Here is a 27,608-nt window from a genome sequence, read left to right as displayed (position 1 = left end):
TTTGAAATTCAGCAGCGACTGGCATTGGAGAACAGAGTCCACTCAGAGCTTCTCTCTTCCCATTCATCCCCAGACCAGCAAAGAAGGGAGGGGGGATGCAGGCTGAGGAGAAGGAAAAAACAACCCGTCTCCTTATCATAATGTCTGCCTGGTAGAGGCAGTCTCTGCCCACAGGGAGGCATTTGAGCCTCAACTTCATTGGAGGGAGATCTGGGCAGGACAAAATCTTGACGCTGACAGCAGCCTGACATTGAAGGATCTTCTCTCCTTAGCAAGGTTTTGGTGAAGTTTCATAGAATTGTAGAATCACAGAATGGTCTGGGTTGGAAGGGACCTCCAAAGGCCATCCAGTCCAACCCCCTCTGCAGTAAGCAGGGACATCCTCAACTAGATCAGACTGCCCAGAGCCCTGTTGTGCTTCCTCTTGAATTTCTTCAGGGATGGGGAATCAACTACCTCCCTGGGCAACCTGGTCCAGTGTTCCACTACCCTCACCTTCCTTCATGAAGACCAAGTCACATTTTTGCCTTTGCCTCAGTTTCCCCAGGGGTAAGCAAAGAGTCATGCTGTCACATTTAGATAATGGGGACATTCTCCTGCTAAAAGCAATAGAAGCCTGACAATGAGAAGGCTCCAGGGACACCCAATTGTGACCTTTCAATATAGAAATGGGGCTTGTAAGAAAGATTTGGACAGTCCTCTGGACAAGATGTGATGGTTTTAAATTAAAAGAGAGGAGACAGACTAGGTATTAGGTCGACATTTTGTTACTATGAGGATGATAGAATAGAATAGAATAGAATAGAATAGAATAGAATAGAATAGAATAGAATAGAATAGAATAGAATAGAATAGAATAGAATTAACCAGATTAGAAGAGACCTTTGAGATCATTGAGTCCAACCTATCATCCAACACTATCTAATCAACTAAACCAAGGCACAAAGCACCCCATCAAGTCTCTTCCAATACACCTCCAATGATGGTGACTCCACCCACCACCTCCCTGGGCAGCTCATTCCAATGGCCAATCACTCTTTCTGGGAAGAACTTCTTCCTAACATCCAGCCTAAATCTCCCCTGGTGCAGCTTGAGACTGTGTCCTCTTGTTCTGGTGCTGGTTGCCTGGGAGAAGTGACCAGCCCCCAGTTGGCTACAGCAATAAGGTCTCCCCTGAGCCTCCTCTTCCCCAGACTAAGCAACCCCAGCTCCCTCAGCCTCTCCTCCTACTGGTCCAGGTTGCCCAGAGGGGCGGTAGATGCCTCATCATTGGAACCGTTCCAGGTCAGGTTGGACAGGGCTCTGAGCCTACCTCATTATAGGGAGGCTAGACTAGATGACACCTAGAGGTCCTTTCCAAACCAAGCCATTCTATAATTGTATGAAAAGGGTAAAGCAATTCCTACACAACAGAACATTGCAGAAAATGAAGATACAGGTTGGCTACAAACAACAAGCATGGCTGTGAAAGAGACAAAGTGTCAATCTAGGAGATATTTCCAGATCTCCAAATATAAGGAAGGCTTTATCTTCAGTCAGATCTAATTGTTACATGCCCTTTCGTTCCTTTTTCTTTTGTGTCTGTGTGCTCAGGTTCTAGGAAAGATAGATTCTCTTGAAGAAAGGGTTTCAGAGAAGGATCACCAGGACGACTAGGAGAACATGATTTATCAGAAGATTCTGGGAATTTGGCTTTACAAAAGGAATATGAAAAGAAAATTAAAGTGCTATACTTAGATGATGAGATGGCAGCACCAGGGGAAGGAAGACTTAAAACTAAAGAACAGTGATGCCATGAAAATAAGGACACTTGATTTGGAAAACAAACCAAACCAAACCCCCCAACCCCGCCCCCCCCCCCAAAAAAAAAACACACAGCAAAAAAACTAACCCAAAAGAACCAGCCCCCCAAAACCCCCACACAAAACAAACAAAACCTCCTTGAGTTGAGATTTTTATTTGCCCCAGAAAATATATTGTCCTCAACAGCCAATGAGTTACAAGACAACCTCCATGCTGTCATTGAGCTCCCTAGGAAGGCAGTTGGCCTTGAGAAGTAACCTTATAGTTGTTCTCTCTTATATTTAAGGCAGAGAGATGGAAATATCTTCACCACCTCTATAGCCTCCTTCTATAGAGCTGAACACAGTGGGGGACCTTGGCATCAAGATATTTCTGTAGCCAGTGAGATGCCTCCTTGTTGTTTTCTCTCAGGTGTTTGGTGAGTCATCAGCAACAAGGTGAAAGTTTTCTGTTCTAGCTTTACACTAAAGTCCCAAATAGCTCAAGGACTTACACGGCAACCTACAGACCTGAGAACTACTTTCTGCAGGCAGGAGAAACTCTTTCCACTTGTGTACTCATTTTTACTTTGAATCTTCCATCTCTAATGCCTTATCATCAGCCATAGGGATATTTCAGGGGTCCATGGCAAATTCCAGAGAGCAACCTCACCCTGGTGTGATAGAGCACAATGTTAGCAAGCCAGGTCACATCAAGCCAACAGGTCTAAACTCAGCAGCCTTACTCTATCTATAGTGAACTACACTGAGAGTCCTTTTCCTCCTTATCTGAGCCTCAGACCCCTGATAAACCTCTGAGAGTTCTTGAGTGCTGTGGTTTTGGGGGCAGAAAGTTGTTCTTCATGCACTCCCTTCCTTCCTGCCTTGCTTTCCTCCTGAAGTCAAGGTGAAGGTGGCTGGGAGAGATGAGAGACCCTTTCTAAAGCACCCCCATTCCCTTTTAATATGGCAGGAATCTCTGCAACCTGAGCAAATCTGAATGCAGAGGAACAGTCACTCTGAATTCACTGACTCTTCATCCTCTCCCATCTATATTATCCCATGATGCCTCTTCCCCTCAATCACACCTTCACATGCCTCCTGCAGTCATTGCCCTCTCCAGCATGAGTGTGTATTTATTTGCAGCAAAGAGGCAAGGTTCTTTGATCTTTCTCCATGTAGGTGTAACACTCAGTCTCTAACCCATACTTAAATCTCACCTTCAAGTCCAAGTTCCTGTTGGTGCCTTTTCAGTTATCTAATGAGGCAAATTTATGTTTAGGCTTCTAAATCTAAGACTTTCAATCTCTACAAGCACAATGAACCTAAATGACATGTCCTTTCCAGCCAGGATGCTGATAAATGTGGCTACGGTGCCAGAGAGACCTTCACTCCCTGTGAACTGCTCCTTTCAGTTTCTGAGATGCTGCTGTTAGAGAGACAGAGCTCCTTGGAGACCGAAAGAAAAGATGCAGAGGCAAATACTTCACTCCCCATGGAGACAGCATTCTGTTCACATTACTGTTTGGTAATCTCCTGGTAATTCTGGACATCCCTCTGCCCTCAGATTGTGACACCTTTGGGACGGCTCTTGTAATACCTGGGACACCTCTGTGAAATCAGAATTCCTCAGGTTATGCCCTCATAAAAGATGGGTAACTTAAAAATAAGTACAAGTAGTAATAGAATTAAAATAGCAGAAGAAATCTCAGCTGTCACTGCTGAAAGAAGCTGGCAAGGACCACCACAAATTCCAGATTATTATAAAAGAAAAAAGAAAAAGAAAGATAAAAGAAAGAAAAAATATATTTCTAAGCATCTCAAGATTTGAAGTGTTCCAGTTTCACAATTCCCTATGTTTATGTTGGTCCTGTTTCATAACTGGGTGGGCAAAGGTAACCAGGCTACAGATCTACAGTGTTAGAGTCACTATCCCTGGAGGTGTTAAAAAAACCACAGAGACCTGGCACTTCAGGATGTGGTTTAATGGCCATGGTAGTCTTAGGTTAATGGTAGAATTTAATGACCTTGAAGGTCTTTTCCCAACCAAAACAATTCTATGATTCCATGATCCAGGTCCGTGCAACACTCAAGACAGTATCACAGTATCACAGTGTAACTAAGGTTGGAAGAGACCTCGAGGACCATCAAGTCCAACCTATCAACACAGACCCCATGACTAGACCATGGCACCAAGTGCCACGTCCAATCTCCTCTTGAACGCCTCCAGGGATGGTAACTCCACCACCTCCCTGGGCAGCCCATTCCAATGACGAATGACTCGCTCGGTGAAGAGCTTCCTCCTCACCTTGAGTCTAAACCTCCCCTGGCACAGCTTGAGACTGTGTCCCCTTGTTCTGACTGTGCAATTCACAATTAAATCCATCCTGGACACAGCTTTTGTAGCAGGGTGCATCCAGCCTGTGGGAGGAGCAGCCAACAGTGCCAGATGTGACCCTATTCAAGGAATGTGCAGACCTTCCTCACCCTTGCCTGGCACCTGCATGTTCCTCACCACTACCTGCTGTTTGGTCCAAGTGTCCCTTTCCACCTTGCTCATGCTGCTGTTTTAGTGTCCTGTACTACTTTGTTCTCATTGCATTAAAGCAAACAAACAAACAAAATCCCACAACCCAAAAAAACCCCAAACAAAACCACCCCCAAAAACAAACCCCCAAACCACCAGAAAAAAAAACACACACAAAAAAAAAAAAAACTAAAATAAAATCAACATTAAACCCCCTAATTGATATAAATAGAGGCTGAATCTGTAACTATGGATATTTCACTGAAGTCCTGGAGCAAATGACATCCTCTCAGGAGATCACCGAGGTGGACACAGGCACGTGTGTTTTATTTATAGCTCTAGTTTTACTGCAGTCACTCAGTCAAGCATGGCCATGATTTTATATAGGGAAATGCAGTTGGTTTCTTCTGTCCTCAACTTCAAAGGGCAGCTAACAGCTCAGCCTGAGTGTTTGCTCTGAATTTTATGAGCACAGCTTGATAGCAGAAAACAGTTGCTTGAGAAATAAAGTGGCAAGAGAATGGCCAGCAGGTCTAGGAATGTGATTTGTTGCCCCCTACTCAGCGATGGTGAGGCTCCACCTAGAGTACTGGGTTCAGTTTTGAACCCCTCACTACAAGAAAGACGTTGAGATACCAGAGCCTGTCCAGAGAAGAGCAACAAAGATGGGGAAGGGAGAACAGGACTGGTGAGGAATGGCTGAGGGAGCCAAGATTGTTTAGTCTGGTGAAAAGGAGGCTGAGGGCAGACCCCATTGCTCCCTACAAATCCCTGAAAGGAGGTTGTGGCAAGGTGGGCTTCAGTCTCTTCTCACATGCAGTGAGTGACAGGAGAAGATGAAACAGCCTCAAGTTGTGCCAGGGGAGGTTCAGGTTGCATATTAGGAACATTTTCTTCACAGAAAAGGTTATTAGGCATTGGAACACACTGCCCAGGGCAGTGGTGGAGTCACCGTCCCTGGAGGTATTTAAAAGATGCATGGATATGGTGCTTAGGGGCATGATTTGGTAGTAGTGGCTCAGCAGTAGTGGTAGGATTGCAAAGCCTAGGTCTTTTCCAACGTCAACAGTTCTACAGTTCTATGGCAGAGGGAGGCTGATGTCTCCTTCATAGAACCATACAATCATTTTGGTTGGAAAAGACCTTTAAGATCATTTAGTCCAAGCATTAGTCTTTGCTGTCCTCCTGATGAGTGGGCTATGATACAGAGATGCACCAAAGAGGAGCCAGGCTCCATCTATTCCTTTCAGAGCCCAATCTGAAGTCTCCCTCACTTGTATAACATGCTCCATTCATCATCACTTGAAAGCCTCTAAATCAAGGCATGACATCTATCTAACAGGTTCACCACAAGTCACAGTCATTGTGGGATGAACCTACCATCCCTGTCCACAGGAGCTCAACCACAAGATTATAATGATTCTTTCTAGCCTCACAAGTGCTTCTCTCCCTCTCTCTGATGCCCACTGTTCTGCAAAGAGAACACTTAAATCAAATAAGGCCAAAGTGTGGCTACAGCACCAGATACTGAGATGCTGAGAGCAATGATGTTGTGATAAGTTTGATCAGCTTCCTGTTGTTGTCACCACTTCTCTTTCCTTCAATGGTGTCTCTCAAACCCTCATTCTCACTTCTGTTAAGAACTTTTGGAAATACTTAAAATGTTTCCTGGAAGAAAAATGAAATAATTATTCTTCTCCCTGACCTTCTCTGGACTTTATTTCTCTTGCCTGAAATTTGCTGTTGAATTTAAAGGCCGTGTCTATGCCACATTACCATGAAAGGACCCAGACAAAGACAGCAATATCAGCTCACCTGTTGACCCCTTGCACCTTGCCCATCACATTGATTTGCACTCTCCCCTGCAGACCACACCTCTGTCCTTCTGTCTGGTATTATGGGAGGTTGGTAGAAATCATATTCATTCCAATTCATCCAGGAATAGATCTGGGCCAGTTTCATTGCCTGTAAACTTGCACTTTGCAGTCACAGATGTCAATCCCAATGTTTAGATCTACCTCATTCTATCTGTTGGCTTGAAGCAAAGAGGAGGGTAATCAGAATCCTCCTGACACAGCAAATCCAGGGAGGAGAAAGGGAGAATCAATTTTTATAATACGTGTTTGGCACTACATAATACATATAACTCTAAATACAAGCCATAAAATTGGAGAGGCTTATAAATTAAATCCATTCTATCCCTTTTAACTAAAAAGTGACCTTACCATAGAATTAAATGTGGTTTTTATCCCGTGATCTATGGAGCTGTAAAAGCAGCTGATTGTTGCAGTGTGATGTTATGGCAGGGAGAGGAGCCCCCAGACAGACATCTCCACACAGCTCAACCTATGTGCTGCTGCTTGGTTTGCAGTTAACACAGGACAACTGCACAGCTGGGGATTTCACCCCTCTCCCTGTCAGAAGAATTTGACCCATGTCTCTGCTGGGAACAGTCCCCAGAGAGGCTTTATTCTAAGCTTTGGCCAGGCTTGGGATGGGAGAATGCTGCCTGAGCATGGCTGAAAACACATTAAGGTGTGTTCAAAAAATTAAACTGCCTGCACGTGTAGGGCAGGGTTTGGATCTGTGTCCTATTTATTGTTTCATTTACTGGGCTCTAACTATAGTGCAAGAAGGGGAGAAGATTAGAAAGTATCCTGGGGTTTAGCAAAATGCCATGGTGGTGGAGAAAAGGGGGATGGGAGGTCCTTAGTTGTTTGTGTAGCTACTCCAACCCTTTGCTCTAATAATCACACAGGAAAGTCTGAAATACAAAATACTTGGCATTGGAATCTAGCCCAGAGGACACAATTTAAGATGTTCCTGAATGCTTTTAAATGGCCAGAAACTCTCAGGCTTTGTCTCACAGGAAAAGATGGTTTCAAAGTCTCTGCTGAGTTACAGGTTGGCATTCATGCATATAAGCTCTCAGCCTGCAGGAGACTCAGTGCTCCAAGGGGCGCAATCAACACAGGATTGAAGGCTGTTTGACATCCAATCACTGTGACAGCGAAGAAAATAACTTCTCTCACGCCACATATGAAACAAATGCTCAGGGAAGTCAGTGGTGTGTTTCCTTGTTACTACTGAGAAGTGGGGCAAAGGAGGAGCCAAGATCCTTCCCAGCCATTTGAAGTCACTGAAGCTTGTATGAGAAAAAAAGTGCTGCAAGGTCTGTCTGTCTTTTCTGTATGTGCACTGATGTTGGTCTCTGAGCCACGAGCTTCCATCAAATAGGAAGTGGGTGCAGGATTGCAGCCCAGATGGGCCAACATTATGTTGGAGACTCATCTGAGATGCCACATTCCACTTGTGCCTCATATTGACCTAAACTAGGTGGGGACTGAGCCACTGAAGGGAAATCTACCCTGCTAGAAAGAATAGAATAGAATAGAATAGAATAGAATAGAATAGAATAGAATAGAATAGAATAGAATAGAATAGAATAGACCAGACCAGACCAGACCAGACCAGACCAGACCAGATTGAAAGAGACTTTCAAGATCATTGCGTCCAACCCATCAGCCAATCCAACCCACCTACTCTTGGGCACATCCTGAGCTATGTACAAAGTGTTTGCCTGAGATGTGGTTTGTGAATACCACCTCCCTGCAAAGCCTTGTTATCAATGCCAGTGTCTCTGTTCTCATTTTGTTCATTCTTTTTCCCTGCTCATTTATTATTTGGATTGATAGTGGCTTTTTTGTCTACAAATATACTGTTGAACCACATGAGAACAAAGACCAGACTCAAGAACTGCCTAATGACCATCCAAACTGTCTAATTGCTGCCAAGGTCATGCCAAGCACTCTCCAGGGAACTATTATTGATAAACTGTATCATCAAGATTGATTCACAGGTGGGGAGACAGAACTTAGTCCTGTGGCAATGAGTTGCACCATGCCACTTAATCAGAGAACAAGCCCTGGCATGTATTTTTGATTAACATTTGATGTGCAGGGATTCAGACCACCTCACACACCAGAGATGATGGCACAGCAAAGTCATTGCAAGGATTAAGTAGAAGGAAATGAAACTGATGGTCCCTGGGTGAAACACACCTACACTTCTAGAATAAGAAGGAAAGAGATCTTTAAAAAGTTGAGTTTACAGAGCACAGCAATGTTCAGCCTCAGTCAGAGCCCCTACCAGTTACCACAGTGCTAGCAACAGTGTCATAGGGTCATAGAACTGTCAAAGTTGGAAGAGACCTTTGAGACCATCAAGTCCAACCACCCACCTAGAGCTTGCAGTGCCAGCACTACTGCTAAGCCACTACCATATAGGTACCCAGGCTCCCTCACTATTCTCTCACCTTGAATGTTTACCAATGTTAGAGCTTCTCTTCTTCAAGGGAAAGAATAGTCGATGTTTTACTGAGCCTCAACCACTCTGGGAGTCTCTGATATGGATTCTATGAAATAAAAGGAAACAACCATTAATCAGCAGCTGGTGCACTGGGCTCCTGTGGGTTGATGTCCTTCACCTCCCAGTTCTTCCTGCCTATCACATTGGTGAAAAAAATGCCAGGCTTTGTGCTGTTAGCACTTCAAAGCAAAACCAAATACTGCAGCCATCCATGACCTTCAATGGGTCAAGCCAAGCACATCTAGAAGACAAAACTCACTACCAAGAGTCACTGTCTCCAAAGCAAAGAAGAAAAAAACCACAACCAAACAAAACACCACAAAAAACCCCAAACCACACAACAATAATAACAAAACCCAAACCCGCAACAAACACAAACAACTTAATGGTTTGAAACTGCATTTGGGTTTCCACAGAGAAAACTCAACTGCTTGCATACCAGCTTTTTTTCAGCATAGAGCTCTCCCACCCTCATTGTTTCTTCCAGAGTTATATCAGGAGGCATCAGCTAAGAGCTGGACCTCATTGTAGAAAATAGGACAAACTTCTACAACCTCATGAACCTCCAAGCCAAATTTTTCTGAGTCTGAGAGCACTTAGGGAAGGGTGCAAAGAAACTCATAGTCCAGAAGCTTCACAGCATGATAGGGCTGAGCTGGAGATGAAACAATATCCCAAGACCACCTGATGCTGAACTCCTGAAATCATTCACTTTCTACCTAATTCAAGCCACAGACCAACCAGCTGCTTCTGTGCTCAGGAGCTCTACACTGGCCATGCTCACAGTCAGTGCTGTACAGCCAATGGTGATCAAGTGACATAAGCATGTAAAAGCTCATCAAGAAAGGTTAAAGGACAGCAGATAGTATTGGTCAGTAATCTGGGAAGGAATAAAGCACTATGGCTTTAAGTGACTTGCCCTGTTGATCCAGGAAATAGACAGGAGAATACCCACAACAACAGAGAAAATAAGGGTGCAGACAGAGCCAATATTTGATGAGGACTTGGCAGTTGGACAGAACAATTACACCACCGAAGTCACCTTCCAGACTAGAAGCCAATTTGCACAGCTAAACACCTCTTCCAACTACTCCTTCTCTGACTGTCTAAGGAGTTGCAGCAATCAGGTGGACCCTTTCAGAGAAGAACATCTTGAGTGGCAGGATGGGCCACTGAGTGGAAACCATGGCTGAGCATCATTGATTCTCCACCCCACTTCTGGCATTTGCACTAGGGTGATTGATTTATTTCCACGCCTCCTCCTCTCCAGCTACAAATAACTTCCATGGGGAGATTATGCTGTCTGCTCTGTAATCAACAGAAACTTCAAAAGGGCTTAGTGCAAGAAGAAAACCTCAGAGGGACAGCATTAAATGGGAAACAAACACAGCGTTTGGCTTGTAATTTGAGGTGGGAAGCTGGGGTTTTAATAACTGCATCCCTATCTTGTGTTGTGTACCTCGCTATTCATAACTGCTGGTTAGGGCCACAGGAAGTTATGGAGAGACTTTGAGACCACATGAAAGGTGAGCATCTTTATGGCTTTTGGTTTTTTTGCCTGAAAAGGAGAAGAGTGGTAAGGGATCTTATAAAATACATATAATATCTAAAGGGGTCACGAGGATGGGGCTGGGCTCTTCTGAGTGGTACCCAATGATAGGACAAGGGGCACAAAATGGAATCCAGAAGGTGTCACTTGAAGTTAAGGAGAGACTTCTTTGAGGGTGACAGATCACTGACCAGGCTGCTCAGAGATGCTGTGGTGTCTCCTCTGGAGACTTTCAAAGCCTACCTGGACACATTCTTGTGCAAACTGATCTGGGTGAACCTGCCTTAGCAGGAGGGTTGCACTAGGTGATCACCAGAGGTCCTTTCCAAACCCTACAATTCTGTGATTGTATGCTTCTGTGCGTGGAGCACCCAGTGTGTTCACTTGTATTTAGCACCAGCTTTCCTATCACTCCTCAACACTGTCACCTCACAGGCAGAACCTGGTGACCCAGCTCCAGGACTGAGAAGAGTCATGGCCTATTTAGATCCAACCAAGAGAAAGAAGGTGAGGAAAAAATAATCACTGCTTTGTCCCACATTCCCCTCATCACACAAAATGCAAACCATTGTGGTGAGTTCCTTTGTAATTATGTTTGAGACCTATTCAAGACAAAGAGAGAAAGACGTTTCAGCTCTCTGAACCTTTTCAGACCCCTGAGCCTTTTCAGATGAACTCCAGTTAAAAAAAAATATATATAAAATAAACCAAATAGTCCTTGCACATGCTGGGAGCTGGCAGGAATCACAGCCAGCCTTACCAGCCATCTTCCTCATCCTCAGCTCCACATCCCACACTGGACCTGATGCTGTTAGCACTAAGGTGTTATCCTCACACACACTCTTGGATGACCTTAGAGGTCCTTTTGTGAAGTCCTTAAATACTAAGCAGCAGTCAAAAGTCAGACTAAGCAAGAGATGGAGCCACCAGCCATCAGCCCTACAGAACCAGGAAGAAGGAGCTGCTGTGATAGAGGATCTTCCTCCTTCAGCTGCAGAACAAGCCTTAATGCTTGGTTTTTCCCAGGACAACAGAGGAAGCTACTCACAACAAGGTTTCAGTAAATGCACATTTAAGGGCAAGATGTGTGCACATTTTTGATCAAAGACATTGTGGTATTGTCACTGGCCACATCCCAGCTCAAACAATCAGTGAAATACTCCAGAAAGGCAAAGGAGTATGGACTTGCTAGAAGGAAATTTGTCTAGAAGAGTGGGATTAAGTCAACAGGACATCAAACCAGGGTATTGGCCCAGCTCAGAAGGCTGTCTCACACAGTAACATAAGCTTTTGCTCTCACTCAATACATCTCACTGCCCTTAGCTCTCAGCCTTTGGACCTCAGTCCCCATCAGATTCCTTCCCTCTTGAGATACTACGCCCAAAAGTTGTTGTCATACAGACCCATCCTGAGGTTTGTCCTGCAAGACAGTCTACAATGCTTTTCCCAGCACATTTTTAAATATCTTGCTCACCATATACAAACCAAAGAGCAGCTTCTGAGGGCAGCTGTGTCCAATGGGAGCATCAGAATCTGCAGTACTCATGTCCCATCTTCACAGAATTACAGATACTTGAAGTTGGAAAGGACCTCTGGAAATCACCTTCTCCAATCCACCCTATCATCACACTCAGTCTTGGTAAAAGGTCAGACTCTGGGCTGAGATTACCCCATCTGGGGCCTTGCTACCAACACCTCCCCTTCCAGTGGCATGCCTGCAAGCATTGCCCCCAGTGGCCTAGTCCCTAAGGGGTGCCTTGGGTGCATCTCCAAGCATGCTAACTCTCACAGATAAGGTGATACTTCTTGATATTTCCATGCATCATACTTAACTGGATCCCTCAGCTAACTACTGTTTTGCTGGCATCTCTCCTGACTTCCCCATTGCCCTCCCAGCCTTGCTGGGCTTCTGACTGTCACCAGCTCTCCTGCTGGTGGCAGAATCATCTCCATCTGGACAATCTGGAAATCCTGACAGCATCGCTATCCCTATTAACATATCTGAAAAACCCAAGCTGGCAGAAGTCAGCAGTCACACAGGACAGACAACATATAACACTGTGTCAAGTCTTTCCAGGCAGTTAAAATATGCAGCAAATTCACATTCACTATCTACCTATTCCTTCATTTGTCCCCGTGGCTGACCTGCAAGTGCTAAAATGGGTGATTGGAAAGTAGTTCTGTGTCACATCTGCTACCTCTACTGAAATGTGGTCAGCTGGGAGACCCTTTCCCATCAGCACTCCCATGTGTTTGACTACTCACATGCTCCATAGACATAATCCACAAAGTCCTTCAAAGTCTTACTCCCTTTTAGGCTGGCTGCACTCACCAGAGCAGTTCAGGCACAAAATGTCCTTTGTCAGGCACACTTCCTAAATCAAAACCCACCTCTAGATCCATCAAATGCTGTGCCTCAGGAATGTTTGCAAGGCAGGCAGCATGTCAGACCAGTGACCAACCACATCACTTCCAAGCTCCATCCCAAGTGTAAGTGCCAAGAGAGTTCAGCCCTGCCCCCTGAGAGGAGATTTGCTGCCATTTACACATTTAACATCACCAAGGACTTTAACAGACAGCAGCTCTACAGCTGCTAGGTTACAGAGATTTTTCTCTCCTCCCATCCCTGATTTCTGCCACAAAAATCAGGCTCTGTTGTGATTTCACCTTTATAGAGAGATATTCTTGGAGCACATACACGAACCAAAGCCTTTTGCCATTACCTGCATAATGGTGAGCTTACACCAATCTTCAAAAACCCGAGGTGCTCACTCTTGCTCCTTTCTGTGTATGCACAAAGGTGAGGAGGAGCTTTTCATCAGCACTTAACCCTTGTTTCAGCTCAATAGGGCTGACCAGAATGCAGAAGAGCATAAGAGAAGTGGAGATTAGCAGGCCAAGCTTTTAGTACTTAAGGCATCAGTGCAGCTACTCAAAATCAAATTTCCCTTTCTCCAATGGCATTTGATTAAAGCCTTTTCAAGAGGTCCTTTCCAACTTCCAGCAGCTTGCCAGGTGATAGAGGAAAAACTCTTCTTGTTTTTGCCTGGAAAATGCCAGATACACAATGGTGTGTACCTCCACTGTGGTCAGAACAAAGCTTGGGTAGAGCTGACCAGAGCAGGAACATGCAAAGGCTTTAGCAGCATGGTTCAAGAAGGGGAAAAATATTCTCAAAGCAGGAGCTGAGTCTAGAAATAGATTGTGAGAGGATCAATTTTTGCTGCATGCTGATTTATTCAAACCTTCCACAGTGGCAAAGCCCTCTATAACAAAATATCTGATTACAGGACTATGACCATAAATTCCACACACCCTCAAGCAATGGCCAATGAATAACTGACTTGTTAAGGGAAGGAACCTGCACAATGAATAAATCTACCAACAGGGCTTTCAATACAAAAGACCCCATCGGGACAAATTTCCTTCTGAAGGTGTATTGACTTTCATTTGCAGGAACCAGCAGATATTTGTTTTGAGGAGATAGCCATTGTTAGATTGCTGCTAAACAACATGGAATATAGACCACTCTCCTACCCTAGGCTTGTTGTAGTTGCATGTCAAAGTAGGCTGGAATGCACCAAGGACCATTCTGCAGGATGAAGTGTTACACAAAGTCTCCTTGCAAAGCATGGTTTTAACCCAGAGGGAACCCAAGGTAGATACAAGAGATTTAGATTCTTCCAGACAGTTGTAAAAAGGCATCAAGAAAGTAAGGATTGAGAATGGGCAATAAAACGTGACTCAGGAGGAATGTTGAAGGGTGGACATACATTCACAGTCAAAACACAAGAGGAACGATTCATGTCTGATGCCTTTCACCTCAGAATTCCAAAGGAAGTGTTTGACCAAGTCCATTTGAACAGCTGGCACAGAGCCCTGTTGGGAAGGAGGAAGTCAGGGATCCCCATTTTACAGATGAAAACACCAAAGTACAGAAAGACCAATGTCTAAATTAACTGTGACCTGAACCCTTGGCCTGAGACATGTGGTTTGGAAATGGATGATATCAGCCTTGCAATGCCCTTGTTCCTTGGTGAGGATTGCACTACAATATCTTTGGAAATCAAGCCACAAGGGCTAGTGTTGGGCAGGACAAACTTTCAGTGGCTTGTGGAGCTGTAGGCTTAAATGATCAGCTGAGAGGTCAACAAGAGGACAGGAGCACAGATGGGACAGAGACAAAGCTTTTCCAGCTCTATTCTAGCATGGAAATTGTGATGACCCCTGCCCTGAAAGCATTTAGAGAGAGAACCATGATAAGTCTCAATGAATATGGAATAGGTAATTCTGCCAGGAATGGGACAGTCCTAATATCTGGCAGAGGAAAGGAATAAAAGAGTCATTTTGCAAGCAGCAAGCACTTTGCTGAGCTCAAAAACTGAGGAAACATCTCCATCTAGCAAAACCAAACTAGCATCAGGCAAGAGACAAGGTGAGCATGCAGGTGGGAGTGCTGAAATCATAGGATGAGGTAGCACAAGCCTTACCCCTGACCCAAACTAGATGTTCACAGAACGAGTTGCCAATTATACTGGTGCATGCATATGGCATGCACAAAATGGTGTTCTAAATATATGCAGGATTCTTCCATTCTTCTCTCAAGTCAAATCAAGTCAGCAAGCAGAAGCTCTACCTGGAGTAAACCACCTCCCTAGAAACTGTGATGCTCGCTAGAAGGAAGATTTTTTTCCCTACTTTATATGCTTCAAACATGCACTTCAGGCTAACACAGAGTGTACCACATAAGGCTACAATCATCTGTTTCAATTTTTTTACCCCCAAAATATTCCAAAATGCTAGAAAATTTAGATTACCTTACAAGGTCTCTGTTCATTCTTCCTCCAGATACCATTTGCCTTCCCCATTCCTCCGTGTCCCAAGGCTGAGGCAAGACGCTAGACATGGCAGAGCCTGCAGTTCCAACAGCTCATTTATCATCAGCCAGTCACTCCTTGATCAATGTTTTATGAAGGGACATTTCGGGGGGGGGGGGGGGAATGCAGGAGGAGTAGGGAAAAAGAAAGTAGAAACCCATCCCTAGTTCAATTTTGATAACATTGGCAGGGGGTGATTCGCTCCGACAAATGAAAATCAGCAAATCTCTCATTTTCTGTGACAGAGGTAACCAATTTAAATTTTCATAAAGGGGGCAGTGATGTGTGTCTCTGCGAGACAGAGTCACCAATCTAGCAGCCCTCTGATTTTATATTAGCTTTCCCTTTTTTTTTTTATTTAATCCTTTTTTTTTTTTTCTTTTTTTTTGCCCTTTCCCTGGGAGCCTCCTGAAGCAACATGACAGATTATCTCAGCATAATCACACTAATACAAAACCCTCGCTCCGAGAGGCATCATGAGGAATTTCTCAGCCCCTAATATGACGACAAATGGACATTCAGAAGGGACTTGATTTACTGCTCTTTTCCTTCTCTCTCTCTCTCTCTCTCTTCTAATGTGTTTGTAGCCTCAGCACACTGCAAACCATGTTAAAAAGCTAACCATCACGCAGAGTGTGTGTAAAAGGAATGGATGGACATTCTCCACATGGGCTGGCGCATCAGATTGCTCTCCAAGAGAGAAACTTGGCCTCCAGTTGGTGGTTTCTTAACCTCGCAATAAGATGCCACCAGTATTGGGTTGGAGATGGTGGTGATGCTGTGGAAGAATTATGTTTCAGGCAGCAGGAGTGTTAAGAAGAGTCCCAAGGTAGACAGAACCTCCTAAATCACAATGATGGCATTTGCTAAAGATCAGGAGGACATTTGTAGTGGCCTTGCCTTGGAGAAGCAAGGGTTACTGCAGCTCTCTGTCATGGTGGTTCTCTGTGAATTGAGGACCTGAGGGAGCCACTTATGAATATAAAGCAAATGAGTGCATCTCAGTAGGGCTCCCAACCTCTCTGGTGCAGATAGGACACTCAAATACTGTCTTCCCTGGCAGAGACATGGTTCAAAGAAACTGAGATGCAAAGAACCTTCATAGAATGGTTTGGGTTGGATGGGATCATAAAGATTATCTAGTTCAACCCTCCTGCCATGGTCAGGGACACCTTTCCCTGAACCATATTGCTCAAGATGCTGTAGAGCCTGGCCTTGAGTACTTCCAGGGAGAAGGCATCCGCAGCCTCCTTGGGCAACTTGAAGAAGAACCCTATCCACACCCTGTCTGAGTGAAGTATGTCCCAGAGCCTTTCTTCGCACATTTCAGACACCCAAGTTCCCACTCCACCCAAATGGATGGATGGACTTCAACCACCATCATCAAGTTACCTACACCTTAGTCCAGTTTCACCCAAGCCCAAACACCTCCTTCCTGCCCTCTTCCATCTCAACACCTTCTGCAAAACCCAGGCAAAAGGAGACCTCAGGGAATTAGGGGAAGCAATCATGGGAAGAACATAGGAGCACCCTGTGCATGGTGAGAGCTGGGGTGTGCTGGGGACCCTTGTGCTTTTTCTGCAGCCACATCGAGCCATTCCAACATGTTCTGCGACACAGAGAAAGACAATCTTCTGCAAACCTCCAGGCCAGGTGCCAGCTCCTCTCCCTTCATAAGCTTGCTTGGTGATGTGAATTTTCTCCAAGGGGAGGAGGCAAGCTGGTTACAGAGAGAGCCTGTCATCCATCTTGAAGAAAATACTCCTCTCTCTTTGCATCTATCCTAGAAAGGTAGCAATCAGCATACTGCAAGCCCAGGATCAGGCCCAGAGAAGAGCTTGGACTCATTTGTTTATCAGACCAGGTTTTCTGGAGCTAATTAATGAGCTGAGCAGATACCCTGCAACAGGTATTGGTGACAGGGGATTTCCTGCGTGCTACAGCTAGGCAAGGACAATTAGGAGCTATGATGACACTGCTTCTCCTTCTCCCTCTCCAAAAAACAAGGGGGGGGAAGCCATCTGCACCCACACCGTGGGAAACCCCTCCTTTATCTTCCTGCCCCATTTCACTAGCAATGAAGGGGCACGATCCGTGGTGGACATCGCTCAGGACTGACTCACAGAGCAGAGTCTTTGGCCATCCTGTTCCCCACTTGTAGGGAGCAAGGAGCCAAATGCAGCCCCTTGCCAAGTGCGCCCTTGGGGCTGGGGGCTGTTCTCCCGACCCTGGTCATGGGGCTGCACACTCCCCTTGCACTTTCAGGGAGAGCCCACGGCAGCCCAAATTGTGTCTGTTTTCACAAGGATGCTGAAATGGAGAAGTGGGGAGGATAAAAAATGCGGGAGAAGAGGAGGGAGACTACAGTGGAAAAAAATGTTGAAGGGGAGGGCAAAAAGCCCGTGGGATGGTGATACTCACAGAATGGGGAATAAACCCCATGGACAATGTATTTCGGGTGCTGGGGGCGGAGGGCAAATAGCCCTTCTTGCGATCCTCGCTGTGTGTGAGGGTGTTTTTGAGGCGGGGGGATGAGGGGTGGGCATCGTTGCACCGAGCCGTGCGCTCCGGGGGCGGTTGGCGGCGATAACCAGGCTGAGAGCGCCACCTCCCCGCAGTTTGCTGCAAGCCTCGGCTGCCCCCCGCACCCCTTCCCTTCCAGCTACCCAAAGCATCTGGGACTGGGAGAGTTAAAGAGGGACCCCAACACTAGATTCGAGATACCCTCCACCCCTTTCACAGCTTTCCCGTGTCGGGGTTGCAGCGAGAACGGTCTTGATGCTCTGGGGGAAAAAAAATGAAGGGGGAGTGTCGGGGATGTCGATAAGTTTGGGATGTGTGGAAAATGAGAATGTGGGGTGCTTCGAGGGGGAAAAAGGGCTCTGTGTGTGCCCCAGGCCACTTCTGAGGCTCTGACGGGCACAGGGCGGGGGGTGGGGGGGGGTGGGGGGGGGGGGGAGAATGAAGCTCTCCTTGGCATGGCAGAACAGTGTGTGGGGGGGGGAGGCAGTGTGCTTCCCCTTGCTGTGAATGTGGCTTTTGGTTGCTTCTTGGAAGTGTGGCTGGGCTTAAGGAGTGTTACACACACACACATTCTCATCTCAGCCCGGGTATGGGATCTAGACTACTGCCCCTGCCTCAGTTTTCCCCATGTAATAGGAGTACAGACCATTCCTTAATGGCAAACCAACCCTCGTTTAGCCAGTCCTTCCCTGAGCCTGTCAGCCTTTACTGATCAATTATGGGATCTCCAAGCCCCTACCCTTCCACCTGGGGCTCTGCAACACTATCAGGAATGCTATGGAAGGGCCAGGAGCCCTGCTACTTTCCTGTCCATGCCCTGATCCTTCCCTGTCAGTGCCCTGCTCCTTCCTGCCTGTGCTCTGCTCATTCTCTGTCAGTGCCTTGCCCTAAACCAGCTTCTGCCTAGTCTTTCCCTTCACCTTCCCATGAAGCAGCGATGCTGCACCCTAACCCCACAAACACGCAGAACAGAGCATATTTACCCCCTGACTGCCCCCACCAGCACCTCCCTACTCCCCATGTCCCTCTTCTGCTGCTGAGACCTACCAGGGATGTTGACCTGCCTGATTGGCCCTCTGCCTGTCCCCTGTCCTTTGCTTGGCTCAGACCAGTGGCCACCCTGTCCCCTGGCAGTGCAACTTGGCTGAGAGCTGGTGCAATTCCTCAGCACCCTCCAAAAACCTCCCCTGCTCTACCCTGTAACCCTCCTCTTCCCCAGCGAGGTCCTGGGCACAGTAAGGACTGCAGGACCCAGGTTAATGAGTCATTAATTAAGTAGGGACCCACTTAATATGCATGGGGAACTGTTTGTTTCCTTTAGCAGCCCAGGCTTTGGATGAGATCCCAGCTCTGCGATGCCTCCAGCCTCGTCTCCCAGCTGATAATAGATAATACAGATATTTCAGCACCAGCCAAAGCAGAGTCATCATCATTAATACACAGTCCTCCCTGCTACGCCACGGAGGTCACCACTCAACTCCATCGACTGCCCGGGGCTCATCCTTCCTGCCTTCCCTTTGGCTTTCCATGGTCAGGAGAAAGGGAGCAGAGCTAATCAACAGGTAAAAGGGCCAGGAAGGTGCATCCTGCCCACCCTCTGGCACCTTCCCAGGGAGCACTGGCTTTCGAGGTGTTGCAATTTTTGCTCTTCCATGCAGGCAGCTTTTGGCATCTGTCAAAGTAGCTTCTCTCCTCCTTGCAACCCTCCCCTACTCCCCCCCCGTCCCCCCTTCCTCTCCTCCTACTGCCTCAGCCATCAGCTATCAGCTGGCCCTGGCACTCACCAGACCCAGTGCTGGAACCGAATTGAGTCTGAGTCTTGGAAAGCCCCAATTCCAAAAGATGGGATGGTCAGGGGTGGAATCAGGGGTGGTGGGTGTGTGGGGTGTGTGCGTCTTTTTGTCCTCCATCCTTTTGACCTTGCCTTCATATTTCCCTCCCCACCACCTTGTCTCTGTACAACTGATTCACAGGGATTGTTTCCTTGGCCAGAGCAGGATCAGGGACAGGAGTGTGAGTCACAACTGAAGGTATCTTGCAGAGTTATCTGCAACCCATGCCTTCAATTCCTGGGGACAGATGCCTTCTGTCAGTCAGGAGTGAGGTACAACCAGGTTGAAAAGTCCCTTTGAAACCTCTACCTGCTCCTTTCCAGCCCTCTTTTCCCTCCAGCTTTGGCAGAGCGATGGCTGAAACACCTCTCTGCAAAAGTCTGAAGATGCATCAACAGCCACCCTCCATCAGCGAATGTCAGGCCGTGAAAGGGAAGGGGGCGGGTGGGGGAAGAGGGAGAGACAAATTTTGCGATTCATTCCCACACAGGGTGATTCAGAACAAGATGCTTTGTAATTACGCATCCCTGATGGAGACTCCTTCTCTTTCCAACCCCCCCCAAGACAGGCTAAGCCATGCCTGGGTGCCAGCATCCCCAAGAAGCCCAGCTCCAGGAACAGTATGTGTGTCTATCTGTGCCATACTCTGAGCTCCACATAGGCTAAAGGCTAATTTCCTTCTACAGTGTGAAACAAAGTGCTGATAAATGGCATTAATTGGTGGTGGGAGGTCATTAGAAGCTCATCACCTTCTCCCCAGCCATTGCCTCCAGCCCTAGAAAGGTGCAACACAAGCAGCAAAGCCAAAAAGAACATCCCCCTCCCACCACCACCCCCCAAAAAAAAAAACACAACCTAAACGCCAAAATCCCCCCCAAAATCTCTTAAAGGAAAGGGAGGAAGACAAGGAGCTGGGAAGGGGATAGATTCATGCCCAGGACAGGACACTGCCAGACCCTCTGAGACTTTGTTTGCCAACATTGCAGGCTGAGGAGTCCCGGACCCCAGAGCTGCCTGTGAAGGCACCGTGGCTTCACAGCACTTTGCAGTTCAGCCCCAGCTGGCTCTGCAGCTTTTCCCATCGTGATCCTCCAGTTCTCTTCTCTTGCCTGGCTGCCTTCTCCCCCAAGAAACAACCGAGTCCCCAGCTCCTTTCCCCAGGACATGAATGCATTTCCCTCCTCTGCTTCCTGCAGACATCATTATTTTTCACCACCATCACTTGATGTTTGCCCACAGGACCTGCATGCACAAAAGTTAAAACTTGCCATAGCAAAGAGCAATTAACCTCTGTTGGTCCAAATTGCAGAGTGGAAGGGATGAAAATATCCTCAGGGTGCTGTTTCCAGGGGTAAAAAGCAAAGGAGGGGATACCGATCTTTACCCCCCATCCCTGCTTCCCCTGAGGATGGAGAGAAATCCCCTCCACTGCACTCAAGGCAGAGTGCAGCCTGGAGAAGTCACTTCCCAGCTTCTCCCTCCCCTCCTAGGAAAAAAGAAGAGTGGCCAGGAGCCCCTTACCTTGCAGAGCTCCCCAGGTTTTATATCCTCCTTCTTCCCTTTGTCAAATTCCAAATGGAAACCAGCAACATATCCAGGGGTAACCAGCCCCACATTGGGCAGCGCGTGAAGTCCAAAAGGATGGCAGAGCTTGCTCTCCCTCTGCTCCCTCCACTCTTGCCTCTACATCTATATATACATACACATATATATATATGTATATATAAAGCAGAAGGGGGGGGGGGGGGGAAATCCTAAAAGAAATGGGGGTGGGCAGGGAGAGGAAGGGAGAACCTTTGGTGTCTCTGCAGACAGGCAGGTGGAAGAGAAAAGCTGAAAATAATTAAGCCAGGTTTTGAGGAATCCTTAGGAGAGGGGAAAAACGCAGTTAAAAGCCAGTAAATCATTAGATCCAAGCAGACAATCAAGTCTTCTCCTTTAAAAAAAAACAACAACAAAACAAACAACAAAAAACCACCAACAATATACAGCAGGGTTCAGAGTAGCTTTCCAAGCAGTGAAGAGCAAGAAGGATCTTCTTCAGAAAGATATATTTGTTTAAAATCCACTCGTCTGCTTTTCGGTTTTTCTCTCTCTTCTCCCCCTCACTTTTTTTTTTTTTTCTTTTCTTTTTCCTTTCTTTTTCTTCTTTCCTTCTTTCTTTCTTTCTTTCTTTTTTTTTTTTTTCCCCTGTTGTAAATTCTGCTTCTGAATCTCTCTCTGTGAAACTAGATCCAGTCTTTGTAGCCAGGGGCTGCATTAAGGATTACATCAGGCTTTTATAAGCTTTCCAGATCACACATTAGAGTGAGAGAGAGAGAGAGGGAGGGAGGGAGGGAGGGAGGGATAAAATGCACACACACATACACACGCACGGATCGGAGCTTGGCAAAACAGGCAGCTATAGGCAAGGACCCTAACTGCCACGTTATGGCACCGGGCATGCTCCACTAGCCTATAGGAAGAGAGGATGGATGGATGGATGGATGGATGGATGGATGGATGGATGGATGGATGGATGGAGCAGAGGAGCCAGCGAAAGCCGGAGTGCATTGGTGGCTGGGCAAACGCAGCCTCTCCGGGACAGCTTAGCCCTAAGCGGAAAGCCAGGAGGTGAAGAGGGAGTCGGGATGGTGGTGGTAGGGATGGCGAGGGGTCTGTTTCCCCACCTCCCCCCTAAAAAAATCCCTCCAAACCTGCGGGGGTTCAGCGCCGGAGAGGTGCCGGGCGCCCGAAGAGGGATGCGCAGGGACGCGGCTCGCAGCTCCCTGGGTGCTGGGAGGGCGAAGGAGCTGCTGGGGCTCACTCAGCGCACCCCCATCGCGGAGCTGACAGGCTGGGAAAGGGGATGGGAGATGGGACAGAGTAGTGGGAGAGCCCCGGGGCAGCAGATTCCCCTTCCCCAGAGCCTGTCAGTCGGACAGGGGCTGGATCTTCCAGCACAGCCCAGTTTGGCGGTGGCTTTGCACCAGGTTTGCCCAGGCAGGAGACAGCAAAAACCATTAACCCTTTGGTGGTTTATTTTTTTAACCTCGTTCCCATCATCCTCCCCAAACTCATTCCTCCATCAACCCACACATATATGGGGAGTAGGGGGGCGGGGGGTGTGATATCTCACCCCAAGGTGGCAGGGGGATGGGAGGGAAGGCAGAGTCGGAGCAGATGGAGGAGGAGAAGATGCACTGGTGTAAAAGGTACATGCTGCATCCCAGCAGCTTTGGGGTAAAGGTGCTGCCTCCGGATTTACAGCCCAGGGAAAGTCCCTCAGTAAAGAGAAGCCTCCGGAGCAGAAATAAGGGGGGGGGGGGGGTGGGGGGGGTGGGGGGGCGGAGGGGGCTTAGAGAGGAAGAGCGGGGAGGAGGGAAGAGGGGGGTAGGGTAGGGGAGGAGGTGGAGAGGAGAAAGATAAGGCTGGAGAAGGGAGGGAGAGCACGGGACTTCAGCATTCGGCTAGACTTCAAGACCTGCCCCTTGACTATAACCCTTTCTACTCCATGAGGTGGAAAAGAGCTCCTCTCTCCAACAAAACTGCTTCCCTCCCTGCTCAGAGATGTCCCCAGCAGTGGAGTAACCTGGTGTTCAGGGGACAGACCTGCTCCTTTTATCCTCTATTCCTTTGCCTCAAGGAGAGTGAGGAGAACCCCCTTTCCCCACAGCCTTTCTGGAGCACCCCCATCCCCTTCCCTTGGCCTTTTCCCCTTTACTCCTGTCCCTCCACCTCATCCAGACTTTTAGCCCCATTTCCACACCTCCAAACTTCTTTTACTGTGCCCCCTCCCCCCCCCCCCCCCCAAAAAAAAAAAAAAAAAAAAAAAAGCAAAAAAACCCAAAACCACAAAACCCCCAACAAACCACCCCAGAACAAAACCCCAAAAAAACCCCAAACAAACAAAAACCACAAGCCAAACTTCTGGAGGAGGGGGGAAAGGGAGAAAATTATTCATTCAGGGTTGCTCAACAGCAAGCCCTGGCTGTGATGGAGAGCGGCAAACCAGCATCTTCTTGTCCCCAGCCAGCACTGCAGCATTGCTGGCCAAAGGCATCCGTGTGACATCTCCAGTTAAGCAGCGACTGGAGCAAAGGGGCAGCTGGGGCCTGAAATGCTTGTTTTCAGCCGACAGGCGGCTATGCTGGATTAGCACTGTGCATGCTCCGAATGGAAATCTCTGCCTTTCTCTCTCCAGCCTTTCGGGAGTTTGTTTGGCTGGTTTGTTTTCCTTCAAGAAGGCTTTCTTGCTCCTTTGAGTCTCCCCGGGGACTTTTTCTCTCTGCTTCTGTTTCTCCAGCATTTCTTTCACCAGCTTTTCTTTCTCCATCCCTCAAAGGTGCAAGCAGGAGAGCAGAGAGCTTCCGTGGAAACCACCAAGTGCTTAGTGAAAAGAGCCCATGTGAGTCCCATGGAGCAGCTCTGCCACGCCTTTGGGATGATGGAAGATGTGGGGGCATTCACCTTCCCTGTCCTATGTTTGCAGAGCAAGATGCAGCTAGCGTCTCTCCTATGTTACAGGGCAAAGAAGCTCAGCACAAGCAAAAAGTGCCTGAAAGTGCCACTGTGATGAAACTAAACCCATTTCCAACCTTCACTGCTGCAGTGGGGCAGGATGGAAATTTCATATTTGTGGAAATGGGGAACTGAGGTTGATGCAATGAAAAATTTCACTGCAGCCCCTTTCTATGCAGTCTGAGGTAAGAGGTCCAGGAATCCCAAGCCCTCGTTTAATAAGTACGACCCACACCTTAAAACATGGATAAGAGAGATCTGATCTCTTCATTTCTCACTGTGTGCTCTCCAGGGAGAACTGAGGGTGGGCTGCAACAGTGAACAGGCGTTGTAAGGGTTTGGAGTGTGCAATTGACTGGGGTAACTAAATGCAGTAACTCATCTGGTCTCCTGAACACCTGTGAAATGATTAGGAGGAACTTCTATACTTCTATAACTTCACTGTAATGCACAAGGACCTGAGAAACTCACTGCTACAGGATTCCTCTGAGGGCAAAGATGTTTGTTTGCAGAGTAAGAAGATGCCCAGCCCTTCGGATGTCAAAATCCAAGTTTGGAGAGACATATACCCTTCCTTTCATCATGCCAACACCATCAAAACATCCTTGGGCAGAAGGACCAATTTTATACCAGTCTACACCTAAGTCAACTGTCTTGACCAGAGTTTAGGTTAATTTCCATCTTGGCCCACTCACATGGTGAAGAGTGGTCCTTAGGTCCTCAAGCATAAAAGGGAGTATCAAGCTGGAGAGGGAGCCTGGCTGAGCAGCTGTGACATGGAAAAGGATGGAGAGGTTCCATTAACAGGGTTCCCCCTGCTTTCCAGTCTCCATAGTTCCAAAAGTTGCCTCCGAAGGGAGTCACTGAGCCCACAGCACTGGAACACAGAGATGTAAAGATACTGGTGGATGTCCCCCCTGCTTCTCCTGTATGGGACCTTACTGGGACCGTGCTGCCCAGCTCTGGAGTAGTGCTGTTTATTTGTGACACTGAAAGTCCTGTGACAGAGATCCCAGCCACATTCTGCTTGAAACTCTGCAGAAATAACAAAAGTATGTGATATACACCCAAACTGGCAACCCCTGTCCCAGTGCAGTATGGTGCAAGGACTCATAAAGTTACTTGGGTCACATACAGATTCCATCAGGACCTCCCAGGGCCATTGCCAGAGGAAGAAGTGGGCTAGACCAGCAAAATCAGAGGATGCAAGGCACAACAACTTCTGCAACACACCATCCCCAGACCACCATGGTGATGCTAAGCCATAGCACTTCTTGAGGAGTTGCTGGGTGGGTTTTATGACTGACTTTTCTGTGCAAATGAACACAACCAAGAGACAACTGTTGTTCTTTTCTCCACTAGACATGTTGCTTTTATCCATGATCTGTTTTCAGTATGGGCTTTGCAGATGGCAAGACATGATGAGTTGGAGCTACCTTTAACTCCCTGATTCTCTATGACAAAGGAAACCTAGAAAGCTCAAAACAGATAAGCAATCTCTCTATACTTTGAGTTTAGACCATGTTTGCTGCACAGATAATGCCTCTTGTTGTCAAAGGAAAAACTGGTCAAGACCAAAAACGGATGGGAAATATCTACAGGTAAAGGCAGCATCCCTGGGAAACTGCAAAGAGATTTTGGGAGAAGGAATAAGCTGCACACTTCAGGGGCTTAAGCCAGTCTTAGACTACAAAGTACAGGAGGGAAACATGAAATAGAGAGCAAAACATTTTCTATCTGCCCAATCTTTGCATCTTTAGAAGTACTCAGTGCTGATGGGTATGGGTTGTTTGGGCTGGTAGTTATTCAGAGCTCATTTAGATTTGCTAGCTTCATCTTCTCATCTTACATACTTTGAAGGTAGGCTTCTGGTCCCATGGGGTTAATATATCTACCCCTAAGATCACCTGGAAGCATAACTGCAGTATAGAGAACCTGATCTCAGTTTGTTGGAAAAGTCTCCTCCTCCCAGTGGCAGCCATCAGAGGATGACAAGGAAGAAAAAAAAGGGAATGTCTGGGCTGCTCAAGGGATCTATTTGAAGAGGATAATTGCAAAGCAGGACAGTTTGTAAGTAGTCAGTTGACTTCCCCTCCAGCAGCAGATAGCACTGTGTTTACATTTATAACACCCTGCATCGTGCCTGGCTAAAGATCTGCTTGAAAATTTCCAGTTGCCAGCCAGCCACATCCTTCTGCCAAAGGGTGACATTGAGTAGCTCATCTGATCATAGGGCTTGAGAGGGATTTTCCTGTACTTTTCTCTCACATGTCTGCTGGCTTGTGGCTTCTACCTCACTTTTGTTGTTGTTGGTCTTCTAATTTTTTTTAAAAAAGTGAATTTCCATTGCTGCCAGCAGCTGTGGCTTCTGCTGGCAGGGGCTGCTCAGGAGTGTGAATGCTCATATCATCACATGCCAAACTCAGCTATCACAGCCTCTTCTAAGCACAAGAGAGAAAACTCCTCTTCCCCTTCACATGGGCTGTGTTTGTCAAGTGAAAGAATGATCTGTGTTCAAAGAGTGCCTTTTCTCAAAGACCTCCATTCTTGGACAACATCCACAGAGACTTCTTCTAAATCAGGAATTTAGCATTGAACCCATCTTATAGAGTTGAGAAATGAGGCAAGGCAGCAGTGCCAGCTTCCCAAGTCACAGCATGTATAGCCCTAACTCCAGCCCTCTCCCTTAACCAGTCTGCTTTCCATGACAGGGCCAGGGGACTACACCATGGAGCCCAAAAGAGGAGTTCTAGCGAGGGGAACAAGCTCCAGTACATATATGGTCATTCCAGTGATGGTAGCTGGAGCTTAGACTGCTCTGTTGGTAAGGCAGGAGAGGAGATTACGGAATTACAGAACCACAGAATGGTCTGGGTTGGAAAGGAACTTTAAAGGTCATCTAGTCCAAACTCTCTGCAGTCAGAAGAGACATGTTCAGCTAGATCAGGCTGCTCAGACCTCCCCCACCCAACCTGACCTTCAATGTTTCCAGGGATGGGGCATCTAACACCTCTCTGGGCAACATGGCCCTGTGTCTCACCACTGTTGGTGCAAAAAAATTTCTTCCTTCTAGTCTAAATCCCCCCTCTTTCAGTTTCAAACCATCATCCCTTGTCCTGTTGCAACAGGCCCTGCTAAAAAGTCTGTTCCCATCTTTCCGATAGGCCTCTTTAAGTGCTGAAAAGCCACTATAAGGTCTCCCCAGTGTCTTCTCTTCTCCAGACTGAACAACCCCAACACTCTCAGCTTTTCTTCACAGGAGAGGTGCTCCATCTCTCTGAATATTTTTGTGGCCTCTGCTGGACCCACTCCAACAGGCCCATTTCTTTGTTGGGCTGAGGGCTTCAGACCTGGACATGGTGGTCCACATGAGTTTTCATCTGAGTGGAGGAGAGTGACAGAATCACCTCCCTCAACCTGCTGGCCATACTTCTTTTGAAGAAGTGGGACTATGACTGGCTTCTGGACTGTGAGAGCACACTGCTGGCTCATGACAAGCTTTTCACCCACCAGTACCCTCAATTCCTTCTCTGCAGGCTGCTCTCAATCCCATAATCCACTAGCCTGTATTGATACTGAAGATTGCCTCAACCATTGTTCAGTTAGCTGTGCTGAACCTTATGAAGTTCACACAGGCCCCCTTCTCAAGCT

General features: G+C 47.1%; 1 protein-coding gene across 10 annotated transcripts in view; it reads right to left on the bottom strand.

The window, feature by feature from the left end:
- Positions 1-22,453, bottom strand: part of ADGRB1 (adhesion G protein-coupled receptor B1) — a 325,671-nt gene extending 303,218 nt beyond the window's left edge. For 4 of the 10 annotated variants that reach the window (XM_068163182.1, XM_068163187.1, XM_068163188.1 and 1 more), the window contains exon 1: positions 20,979-22,453. The gene's annotated coding sequence lies outside the window, so the exon portion shown is untranslated. The remainder of the gene's footprint in view (positions 1-20,978) is intronic. The other 6 variants (XM_068163184.1, XM_068163185.1, XM_068163191.1 and 3 more) reach the window with 3 other exon arrangements.
- Between the last annotated feature and the right edge of the window lie 5,155 nt (positions 22,454-27,608).

The sequence above is a fragment of the Melanerpes formicivorus genome, unplaced genomic scaffold, assembly GCF_026170545.1.
Source record: "Melanerpes formicivorus ecotype bairdi unplaced genomic scaffold, bMelFor1.0.p_v2 SCAF_71, whole genome shotgun sequence".
NCBI lineage: Eukaryota > Metazoa > Chordata > Aves > Piciformes > Picidae > Melanerpes > Melanerpes formicivorus.
This window is presented reverse-complemented; position numbering and strand designations above follow the sequence as displayed.